This window comes from Nuphar pumila, chromosome 8 (genome assembly GCF_984573655.1).
Source record: "Nuphar pumila chromosome 8, dmNupPumi1.hap1.1, whole genome shotgun sequence".
Taxonomy (NCBI): domain Eukaryota; kingdom Viridiplantae; phylum Streptophyta; class Magnoliopsida; order Nymphaeales; family Nymphaeaceae; genus Nuphar; species Nuphar pumila.
Genome location: NC_143256.1, coordinates 126,287,745 through 126,300,474, shown reverse-complemented (window position 1 = coordinate 126,300,474; position 12,730 = coordinate 126,287,745).

Here is a 12,730-nt window from a genome sequence, read left to right as displayed (position 1 = left end):
GGGGGGGGGGGCATTGTGGGGTGGGGCCTTTGCTGCTAGATGGTCTGTCAAGGTCCGATTCTCATGGGTCCCTTCGGCGCTTGCCAATTTTTAACATAGGCCCTTGGAGCAGGGGTCCTAGCCACGGAGTTTTATGCTGCCGGCATGACCATATGTATGCCTGGCTGAGTCAACACGATAAAGTCTTAGTGCTGGGTGCGGTTTCCTCGGGTTATAAATTCAAACAAAATCATGTTCTCTTTCTGTTTTGCTGATGTGTTCAAATGACGATATTCCTGTTTTAATCACTTGGGTCTCTATCACAGGAACATTTGTCCCGTGTCTAGAGTCGCGTGGACATGTTATGACCTGTTTGAAGTTTAAACATTTATTTTATATAATTTCTAATAGTTTTAAAATTTATTAACATTGTTAGTAATCAATATTTTTTGGTATATGTTAAACTATTAAAATGTTATTTTAGTCAATTGAATAAAAGAAAATCGTGTCCTCATGTCCTAGTTCTAGAGGTATATATTTGCATTATTATGACTTGTTGGATAGTTAGAGAAAAACCACCGCACTTACCAAGTTTATGGATGTCAACGAATTGGATTTTATCCAGTATCCTACCAGATTCGATTCTGTATAGTTGCATTGGTAAGCCAAAATCATATCTGATTAAAATTCGATGCGGATATGGTTTTGATTTTTTTGTTACCGAATCTGATAAATATCCGAATCTTTTGTCAATAAGCACATCCGCTATGCTATGAGTTTTTTACTATCTGAACCTGAATGTGAATTCGAATCCGTTTAGCCAACATCCAATTACTCTAATATGGTATTGACCACATCCAATCGGATCTGAATCCGAACTGTTTACATCTTACTTAAAACCCTAGGTCGCCGAGTACAGTTTGCTTTGATCTCGCAGCAAAGGATAGGTTCCTGTGGGTTTTGAACTGTGACGTCCCATTAGCTTGGTGACCTTTACTACTAACAAACGAGCAGAACGCTCGTGGGCACGCTCCTATTAAATTCATGCTTGTTTGACAATGGAAAAAAGTTGGGTACTCTGTCAATGTGGACAAAATTTGGTCACAGGGACCATAACTTTGTGAAAGAAAATTTTCTTCAACGACAAGGCAATTTTGGCAACCGTTTCAAACCGGAGACAAGCAAGATAATTCTTACATTAACCGTTGATTAATAGGGGTTAATATTTGGTGATGTTGAAGGAACGAAACTGCTGAGATGAAAATCATAAGTTCAAGCTTTATCGACTCAATTTTAACACATAGATGTGTTCAACATGATTTGTTTGCTAAGGATCAAACCTTGGAGTGTTATTTCTATTCAAAACTATGATTTTCTGAGTTGTGAAATTTTAGTGTAATATAGGCCGTTGATTTTTGAAGTCCTTAGAAATCCTGCTTACACGTTATAATTATATGATTCAAATTTTATTTTTCACTAATAAACCTTGAAGATCGCATCCATAAGGTCAACACATAAAAAAAAAAATTAAAAGTATGAAAAGAAGATGATTTATACTCAATAGTTCGCACCAAAAATTAACCCGATCAAAAGTGCTAGCCTGACAGAACGTTTGGCTCAGTTGGAAATAAAAAAAAAAACTAAATTCAATATTTCAAATCAATTCCACTATGCATCTACGGAGATCCTGTAACGCTCAAAAATCTTAAACCAAAATTTTAAGAAAATTTAAAAAAAAAAAACTTTTTATTTTGAATTATAGAAAACAATATTTTTCATACAGGATTGAAAGACTTTGAAGTGGATTACAGGTATGAATCAACAACAAAAAATCAAAGTCCAGCCCTAGATCAAAGTGGATTACAGGTACGAATCATTTATGAAAACCAAAATGATTTATATTTCTAAAAGTAATAATTCAGCAAAATGCAGCGAGATGAATAAAAATGATAGAGTTGCAATTATACAAGCACTTATGATCAAAATAAAACAAAATCCTAAGTTCAGCCCTAGATCCTCAGAAGTCCTAGTTCTCGATATTGCCTCTGCATCTCGTTATCCATTATCCAACATATCAATCACTTAAAATCCTTTTAAAGGGTTAGACTCACGAAAGCCTGATAGGTATACATCAATCCCAAGTAATTACATAATATTAAAATATATATTTTCATATAATATGTCACAGTTTATCAAGGCATGATACAATTCTAATATAGTTTATAAGAACATGATAGTTTAACAATAAATAATATGACATGTTTCAAAGTTAACAAATGTGAAGAAACATGCAACTTTATTCAGAATATAAGTTTGCATTATCATAGCATATTTTTATTTCAAGACTATGTGAATGAAAAGGTCTTTGTTACTCTTGATTATAGTCTCCTCGAGTACGTGAGGAAAACAATCACCTTAAATAGTCATGATATTTTTGAAGAATATTATTCATGAGTTGTATTTTACCTGGGTGCCAAACTGGGTAAGACCTGGCTGTGACCAGAAGAAAAACTTGCTATGACCTATACTTGATATGGGATGCATCATAAACTAGTTATAGTAGCTGAAAATTTATCACTTAAGACATGTTGATAGCCTAAGTCTCTTAACATCCGAGTGATCGGAGTTCATTATGACGCCTTGCTCATAAAAAATAATATTGTCACTCAAGGTTTGTACCACCTACCTCTCTAAGTAGTCCACAAATCTGAATGAGTGATAGAATTCATGCTATTAGATTTTGTCATTTTATGTGCCTAATATCATTAGGCAATTTAAGGTTAAATAACCTTAGTACCCCTTTAAGGTAATTATGTTTCATTCGTATGTACTTAGCTCATTTAGATATTGCTCGAGTGCTTTTAGCCCAGATGAGTACTTCACCTATGACGACGAACATAATATTATATATGTGTATTTGTGTATCCTTCATGATACAATGCCCATTTGGCACCTCATGGGTTTGTATTAACCTAAGCTCGTGTATAAGCTAATATAAGTATCAACATGCTCTATATTATATCACATATCATGCACACCAACATACCAATGGCACTATATGAGTTATTTGAATCCACAACTCCAACATGAGCTAACATTCGTGCAAATCATGCATCATTTCATGTGTCATAAAAAACACACACAAGATTATGTTTTACCTGTCCTGCCAGCTTTATCATGAGCCATGCATACATCATGTACCACAATTATTTAATATTTTATTATGTGAGCATAGAGTTCGCAGAGTATGCAAAAACTTGAAACATGCAAAACCTCATAATTATGTAAGAGCTTGTAAATATTTTAAAAGCTCATAAATATTTTAAAACCTCGTAAATATTTCAAAAGCTCATAAATATTTCAAAAGCTTGTAATTTATTTGAAAAGCTTGTAAAAGGTCGTAAATATTTTTTGTGGTATGTTTATACAATATACATTATACAAATGTATATATATAAATACAAGTATACATGTATTTATATGCGTATAAAAACCAACATAATTATATATTATATAATTATCAAAAAATTGACGTAAGGTCCTTACCTCGATGTTTGTGTAAGTTTCTGGAGAGTGAAAAGAAGCCACAACCAAGTTGGCGATGACACAGTCTTTTAGACGACAGTGACGCGGTGGCTGCGATCATGGGGCATACTCAATCCGGTGGCAATTCGCGGGCTGCCTGTTTTTTTTTCTTTCTTTTTCGCACGAAAGGGGAAGAGGGAGGGGCAGCACCCGAGTGGTGCCACTGCTCAGGCAAGGTGATGGCAATGGAGCAGTGCCGCTGTCGCTGGAAAGATAGAGAGGGAGAGAGTTGAGCGAGTGAGAGGGGGAGATGGCGGAGGACGTAAGCCCCGCCCATGTGCTGTTCCGTGAAAGAGGTAGGCGGCGGGGGAGGTGACCCCGCTTCCCATTTGGTCCAGTCGAGGGTGGTGGGGGAGGTGACCCCGCCTCCCATTTGGTCCAGTCGAGGGTGGTGGGGGAGGTGACCCCGCCCATGCGCTGTTCCGTGAAAGAGGGAGGCGGCGAGGGGGGTGACCCCACCTCCCATTTGGTCCAGTCGAGGGTGGTGGGGGAGGTGAGCCCCAACCCCTTCCAATACTCTTCGGGGTGGCGGGGGACAGTGCCCCCCCCACCCACACACAAACAATTCGTTCTGCGCTCAGTCCTCCTGGCGGTGGTGACCTCGTGGTGAGCCACTACTCTGCGTGGTTCAGGGGCCCGTGCCTTGTCACAGTGGTTGTGGGGTAGCACCGGTGGCAAGGGTGCCGGCGGTGGCTCTGGTTCGTCGGAGGAGAGCAGGAAAAAAGGAATTAAAACTTTAGGAAATGATGTCATTTCTTAAAGTTTGAAATGAAACTTAAGAAATGAAATGGGTTTTGGATTGGGTGTGGGTCCGATTGGATCCCAACCCAATCCATGTATTTTGGGATTTTGAGGTCTTTGTGTTGGATTTGGTGAGACCTTCTTGGGACTCATCATATCTAAACCTAATTTTATATGAATTATATATCTATATATATATATATATACACACACACAAATTGGATTCATTTGGGCCCTAAACGGACCCAAATTATTTTTTGTTAAATAGGATCCATTTGGGACTCAAATGGATTCACACTCTTATTTCTTTAGTAGGATCCATTTGGATCTTTTAAATGGATCTGAACCTTATTTTGCTTAGTATAATTCATTTGGGTCTCTAAATGAATCTCAAAACCCATCCCTCTTAGTGGGATCCATTTGGGTTTTCAAATGGGTCTTAATTATTATTTTTTATTTAGTAGGATTCATTTGGGTTTCTAAATGAATCCAAAATACTCTTTATTTATCTGTTTTCCAATGGATCCAAAAATACTTTTTGTTTAGTATGATCCATTTGAGTTTTGCAAATGGATCCAATTTCTCCTATGTTCAGTTTAAACCTGATACGAGTCTAAGCCTTACCCATATCTATTTGGGTTGACCTGATTTATTTTCTAGATCCAAATAGTACGGAATGAAGGCTTGAAAACTAATACCAATACGTTTGTGCTTAGACCTTCTCCCTGGATCCAAAATATATTTTATGATCTAGAATATTTCAATCGAATATTCTGAACTTGGTTCACCCGTGGGTTGATTTCCTTGGATCTCTCATCGAGATCTAAACTCAAATACTATTTTAAAAACAAATATAAATTGTGTAAAATAATAACAATAGTGATAAATTGCGTAATTATTTGAGGTCCATTATTACAGATCGGACAAGTAAATCCCTTAATTATATATTAAAATATGCACAGTTTTTTTTGGATATTACAGATCCCTCATCTATAAATAGACGAAAATTTTCCTAATTTTAAACCAAGTAAGCTGCCTACCCTGATTATCTTTTAAAAGATAAAACTTATCACAATCTAATAAAATATGGATATTGAATCTAATACATAAATTCAATATTCATTACAAATGAACATAAATGCAAAACGATCCAAATACAAAATATTTAAATGATGAAAATCCAAAGTATAAGTCAGATCCAAATGGATCCTCATAGACCTTGTGCTCCGCTCCTGCATCACCATCCATTTTGAGGAATGCCAAAATGAGTGGCTGTGAGACAGGTTGCTGCATGCCCACCATGCATCGACGATGCATATAATGTGAACACATAGGTAAATACCTTCAGACGTTTGGGCTGCATTTGAATGCTTGGAGATCCGAGTATTACAGAGCTTTTTTCATCAGACTCTGAATTCTTATCGCCTTCGATCATTTTGGATCAGATTCAGTAATATGATTAGATATGAACGGAGTCTGACCCATTTACATCACTAAATTCCAGAGTGCAGAGAACTTGCATTAGATCTGAAGGATTGCTACATGTGGTTTGACTTGGGTCCAGTTTGTGTTGTTTCAATGCACCGTATCCATTTGAAGGAATCATATCTGAACCTTGGACCAAATACAACCCCTCTTCTAGTAGTGGATTGGCCCATTTCACCTTATCCAATTACATGGGACAAAACTGACTGGTACAAGCAGAGAAAGGATTTGACTCAAAGCATGAAAGACCAGCCTGAACTTGGATCCAATCTCCAAATATTAGACCCAAGCTAGTTCTTTATTTTTCATAACATCAAGCGCATATCTAGCCCCGTGCAATGTTGTCATCGCATTGAAATTTGCTTGGTCTTGCCCCTCTTGGATAGGGATCAATGTTGTCAAAATAGTATCGGCTATCCAAAGCCAACGATTCGGTGAATCGGTTGATACCGATTCTCAAGTGAATCAGTATGAATTGGTTAAAAAATATTCCGTGTCAATGAGAACGTGACATGTGTTAAAAATATTAAAATAATTGATTTTAAGCATTGTTTATATTTATGTAAAAAATAGCTGATTCAGGTTAGTATCCTGTCGATTCGTTATGTATTGGCAAAAAAAAAATGTATTACGTGTCAATCAGAATGTGGCACGTGTTAAAACTATTAAAATAATAATAAAATATTTTAAAAAATTACTTTTTAGTAATTTTAATATGTATTAAAAATAGCCCATTCAGGAGTGAATCGTATCAATTTTCTGTCGATACGATAAGTATCGGGCACCGATACTGATAACATTGCCTTTGATGGCCAGTCAAGTTGGAAGCACGCGATGAAGCTGGTCAATGGGTATGTAAACTTTAAGATTCGGATAAGATGTGGCCAACACAAGATCCAACTAATTGGATGGTGGCTAAAAGGATTCAGACCTGGATAGTGAAAAGCTAATAGCATATCCAGTTTTTTGCGTATAATCAGATATCCTTTGGATTCGTAGCAAAAGCTCAAAGCTATATCTGCATCAGATTATAATCGGACATGATATTGGCTTACCAAATTCTACTGAACAGAATCAGTTTCAGTCAGATTTGGATAAAATCCAATCCATTGCCGTCAATGAGGTTTTGTAAATTTTTTGGCTGTTTGGGATTCGATTCTGAATCTCTGATCCAAATCTTTATTCCTTTAGCTGTTCCGAATCCGACCCGTTTGCATCGTTACCAGCACCTTTGCGATACCGGGCCCACCTACAGGCTAGAAAGGATATGCGTAAAAAATTAGTCAAGAGGTGAAATTTTATTGTCGTATAAGGTTTGGGGTTCCGTATGGTAAAAAAAAAATTTAAAAGGGGAAAAAAATTAGGGTTTTACCCGTGTCCTTCACCTGACAATTCGTGTACAATTCCGTCATTCCATCCGCTTTTAAATGGGCGCGTCCGCACGTCACTTCCCCGCTCGCTTTCCCCCTCTCTCCGTACGGCCTACCTGATCATTTCGGCGCCAAAAAAGAAATTTTCTCTCGGCCTCGTTTCGTCCGTCCGATCCTTCCGATCGACGGCCTTGTGCCCAATCGCCACCTCGCCTTGAAAACCCCCCGCCCCCGTCTCAATTTCTTCCGTTTCATCTCTCTCTCTCTCTCTCTCGACTCTTTTCATGGAAAATTTTCTGGAGAATTATGTTCAATTCGTGATTGCCAAAGGAATTGGTGAGTGAAATTGGATTTAATTTTACTCGTTGCTCAGTTTTTACTGTTTTTTTGGAAGTATCTTTTAGTAGTTGGAATTGGTGAGAATTCTTTTTTTTTAATGCAAATTAGGAAGAGTTTGAAGAGAATTTGCAGTGGGAAGTCGGCTCGAACCGGTAATTATTTTTGGGGTATTTCTTCTTGTTCAAGCTTTGCTGTAGAATTTATTCAAGATGTTTGTTTCTTTTTTTATGGATATGTGTGAGGACAATTTCCATCTTGACGGTTTCTTTTTTTTTTTCTTGCTTTAATTTTCTGTTTGGAGACAATTACATCAAGAAAGAATTGTAAATTTTGTTTGGAAAATGATGAATTCATGGTGTGCAACTGTGCATCCTAATGGGTCAATGGTAGAATGACGCACTTTTGGTGGGACCCGCCTTTTCTTGGTGTTTGGTTTGGAATTTTTAGGGTGAAAAAGTTGGTTGGTCATGAAGATGCATGCAAATGGTTTAGGAATTCTTGATTGGTAATGGTATTTTAGACACCATACAGTCGGATCTTTGCATGCATGGCTTAGAAATTAGTAGTTTGGTGGGATGATTGACTTGCAGAAATCCACAATTCTCGGGAAATCTCCCACAGAATATGCTTCAATAGAAGTTTGGCGGTGAAGACGGTGGTGGGTCGCTGGGTGCATGCTAATAGATCTAGAATCTTTGACGGATAGCAGAATTTCGGTGACCGTATTAGGGATTGTTTGCATGCTTGCATAAAGAGGCATGGCGGTATGGTTCGATGGTTGGAGGGACCCATTAAAAAGGTGGATTCTGACCAAGAATCTTTCTTTATATCAGATGTTAAAATTAGGAGGAGGTCTGTCTACCCCAATTCAGGCAAAAGGCCAAGTAGCAGTTCCATCACTGCTTTTAGTGAGAACCAACAACAGAATTGTTGCTTGATAAAGAGGAATTAAACGGACCTATAAATTGAAGATGTTATGTCCAAAACAGCATCTTGGATAGATCCTTAGTCAAGACCAAGGGGTTTATTTTCTATTTTTAGTATTAGCTGTCTATAAGATTTTGTTACATTAAGTTCCTAACCTTGATTTTTCAAATGGAAACAGCAAATGCACTCCCGCTTAGTCTATATAGGTTGTGATAACTTTCCCTGCATGCCCAAACCACTACTCTTAGTACGGCCCTTGATAAACTATAACTGCTTATTTTATGCTCGTGTAATTACTTGGGATCTAGAAAGAAACTTGGAATTTGTAACCACCAAGGATGCATTAGGGATGGAAGAGAAACACTAGATCTGCACACCTGCAAAATAGGGCTGCAAAGAGGCTTTCATCTGAATCCAATTACACAAGCAAATCTGCTACCGTATGCACAGGGATAGGCGACAAACCTGCTGTACTGAGTGGATGAAGAAGCATTTGGCAGACACAATCCAGAATTAGGGATGCTTTTTTTTCTTGTTTGTCGCTGCTTGTGATATCCATGGTTTTTAAAGGCGTGAGGCATAATGAGTTATTTTTCAAAAATATAAATAATGAGGTGTAAGCCTCAAGGCGTAGTGAGCCATAGGCCTCAATGCTTTTTAAGGCATAAAACAAAAACATAAAAAAGTATACAACTACTATATAAATCATTTCATTAACTATAAAATATAAATAATAACAACAATTGTAAATATATTATATTCTTTTGTTTTATATTATGATTGTTTCACCTTGGGATGGAAGTGGACCGGGGGACAATGGGGCCCCACCTTGCCCCATTTAGACCGGGGATGAAGGTTAAAATCTATGCCTGTGTGGGGATCGAGGCGGGGATGGACTTACGCTTCCCCCCCTCGCCCTGTCCCCGTCCCAATCCCCACCTTGCCCCGCCCCGCCCCGCCTCCGTTTGGACCGGGGATGGAGGACATGAAACGGGGATAGAGGTGGGGGTGGAGGTTAAAATCCAGCCCCGTGTGAGGATGGAGGTTCGGATCTTGAGACGGAGTGGGGGTGGAGACCTTGTCCGCCACCCCTGCCCCCACCCCCACCCCCCGCCCGGGTCCACTGCCATCCCTAGTTTCACCATACCTCCAAACCTTGTTTTTTCTAATTCTTATCATTGGATTCATCTTACATAAATTGATGAACATTACACCCACCAATACGACATGCACACCCACAATAGACATCCAATTGCATCAATTAAAATATACTAACATAAAATACCAAACAATGACAAAACAAATTTAAAAAAAATAATGAGAAAAAAAATGAAGCATCCAAGAATTTTTGTGTGTAATTTACATTTTTATCACCATAAATGGGTGTGAGATTTTTGCTTTTTTTTGGCCTGAAATGTCATTTGATCTTAGAAATAAACATTAAGACAAAAAGTTCATTTGGAAAATTTTAATTGATCCATATAATACAAGTCTCCTTCTCTATGCCCTTCCTTGTCTCGAGATCCTGTTAAGGTTAAAAGAGAGTGTTATAGAAATCTAAGTAAGAGTCGTGATAATGAGAATTTGGAGAAGTATATGATAGCAAAGAAGGAAGCTAAAAAAGTTGTTCGAAACGCGAGGGCTAAGGTATATAAGGAGGTTTATGACAAGTTGGATACCAAAGAAGGCGAGAAGGATATTTATAGGCTTGCAAAGATGAGAGATAGGAAATCGAAGGATTTGGGTATGGTTAGATGTATTAAAGATGAAACGCAAAGGGTTTTAGTCAAAGATGAGGAGATTAAGGAGAGATGGAAAGATTATTTTGATAAGCTATTTAATGATAGTCATGCTCAAGATCTTGGAGACTTCTCCATTCCTTTTCATGAGATAAATCGTGACTTCATGCGCAAGATTCAAAAGAAAGAAATTGCAGAGGCTTTGAAGAAAATGAAATCAAGAAGGGCAGTTGGCCCAGATGGTATACCTATCGAGGCTTGGAAATGCTTGGGAGAGAAAGGTTTAGAATGGTTGACAAATCTTTTTAACTTGATTTGGCGAACAAATAAGATGCCTAATGAGTGGAGGAAGAGTACTTTGGTGCCTTTATATAAGAATAAGGGTGATATACAAGATTGCACAAACTATCGTGGTATAAAACTCATGAGTCATACTATGAAACTTTGGGAGAGGGTGATTGAGTCTAGGTTGAGGAAGGTTGTCATGATATCGGAGAATCAATTTGGTTTTATGCCTGGAAGATCAACTATGGAAGCTATACATCTTCTTAGACAACTTATTGAAAGATATAGAGAGAGGAACAAAGATTTGCATATGGTTTTTATTGATTTAGAGAAGGCATACGATAGAGTACCTAGGGACATTCTCTGGTGGACAATGATGAAGAAAGGTGTTTCTCTCAAGTACATTAGTATAATTAAAGATATGTATGAAGGAGTAGTAACCAATGTCCGCACTTGTGGAGGGGTGACAACCAATTTTCCGATAACGGTTGGGTTACATCAAGGATCTGCTTTAAGCCCTTTCCTATTTGCGATAGTGATGGATGAGCTTACGAGATCAATTCAAGAAAATGTACCGTGGTGTATGTTGTTTGCTGATGATATTGTTTTGATTGATGAGTCTAGAGCTGGGGTTAATGCTAAGTTAGAATTATGGAGACAGACATTGGAAGCTAGAGGTTTTAAGTTGAGTAAGAGTAAGACTGAATATATGGAATGTCGGTTTAGTAAGCAACGAAGTAGGGATGGGAGTGTAGTGAAGCTTGGTGAGCAAGATATACCGGTGAATGATTATTTCAAATATTTGGGATCCATCATTCAAAAGTATGGAGAAATTGATGGAGATGTAAATCATAGGATAAAGGTTGGGTGGATGAAATGGAAAAGTGCTACTGGAGTGCTGTGCGATCGTAGAATGCCATTGCGGTTGAAGGGAAAGTTTTATAGGACGACTATTAGACCCGCTTTACTATATGGTACGGAATGTTGGGCTGCCAAGAGACATCATATTTAAAAAATGAGTGTAGCTGAGATGCGGATGCTTAGATGGATGTGTGGAAATACAATAAAAGATAAGATTCGGAACGAAGAGATACGTAAGAAGGTAGGTGTTGCACCCATTGAAAATAAGATGCGAGAGAATCGTTTACGGTGGTTTGGACATATTCGGCGAAGGCCTAATGATGCTCCAGTTAGAAGGTTGGAGAAATGGGAAAATATATTAGTTAAAAGAGGTCGGGGTAGGCCTAGGAAGACTTGGATGGAGATGATAGGAAAGGATATGAATGCTTTGAACCTCACCGAGGACATGGCGTTGGATAGAAATGATTGGAGGAAAAGGATTCATGTGGAAGACCCAAAATGAATTTCTTTTTTGGTTCATATCGCTGACCCCAATTGTTTTGGGATGAAGGCGTAGTTGTTGTTGTAAAATTGAGTGATTTTTCAAAATTTTCAATTCATTTAATATCAAGAGATGTTCCGTATGCACTAAACACATTTCTTTTACTAAAAACATTACTACAATCAGAGAGTATAGATTCATCATGAGTATGAAACAAAACACCTGAATCTAATTGCCAAGGAGGCCATACCTGGGGGTGAAGAAGTGGAGACAATGACACCAGTTACAGACTGCCATTTGAGAAGAGTTTGCAAGGCTTTCACGAGCTGAGCAAGAGACATGCTTTAAATGACTTTACTTGAGGATTCTTGATCAGCCCGTGAAGTCCCAAGTGAAGCAACCTTTCTTTCATCTTTTGATTTAAATTCGGGGCAATAGGGTTTAATATGCCCTGGTTCTCCAGAGTTATGACAAACAATAATGTTCCTTTTCTTTCCATCCCCTTTTCCTTCATATATACTATTTTTTCAAAGTTGTTAATATTCTTGTAAAAATGTGGTGGTTTGTATGTATGAGTGTTTTCTCCTGGTTTTGAAACAACCAAAACGTTATCTTTGGCTTCTCTTGATTCATTTTGAAACTTTAACTTTGTCTCTTTCAAGCTAAAACCTCATGGATAGAGGGAAGATCATTTTGCCTACTACGTAGAATGTTGCTTATCATTTGTTTAAACTCGGACCTTAACCCCCTCATAAACTGAAAGAATTGTTTGCTATTTATTTGTTTCTTCCTAAGTTGAGCATCATTAGGAGTTTCCCAAATAGGCTCTAACTTGGCCATTTGGTCCCATAATCTTTTTAGTAAACCAAAATATTCTCTAACACTCTTTTCGCCTTGTTTACAACTATGTATTTTGTCTTGAAGTTCCCATCTAAAGG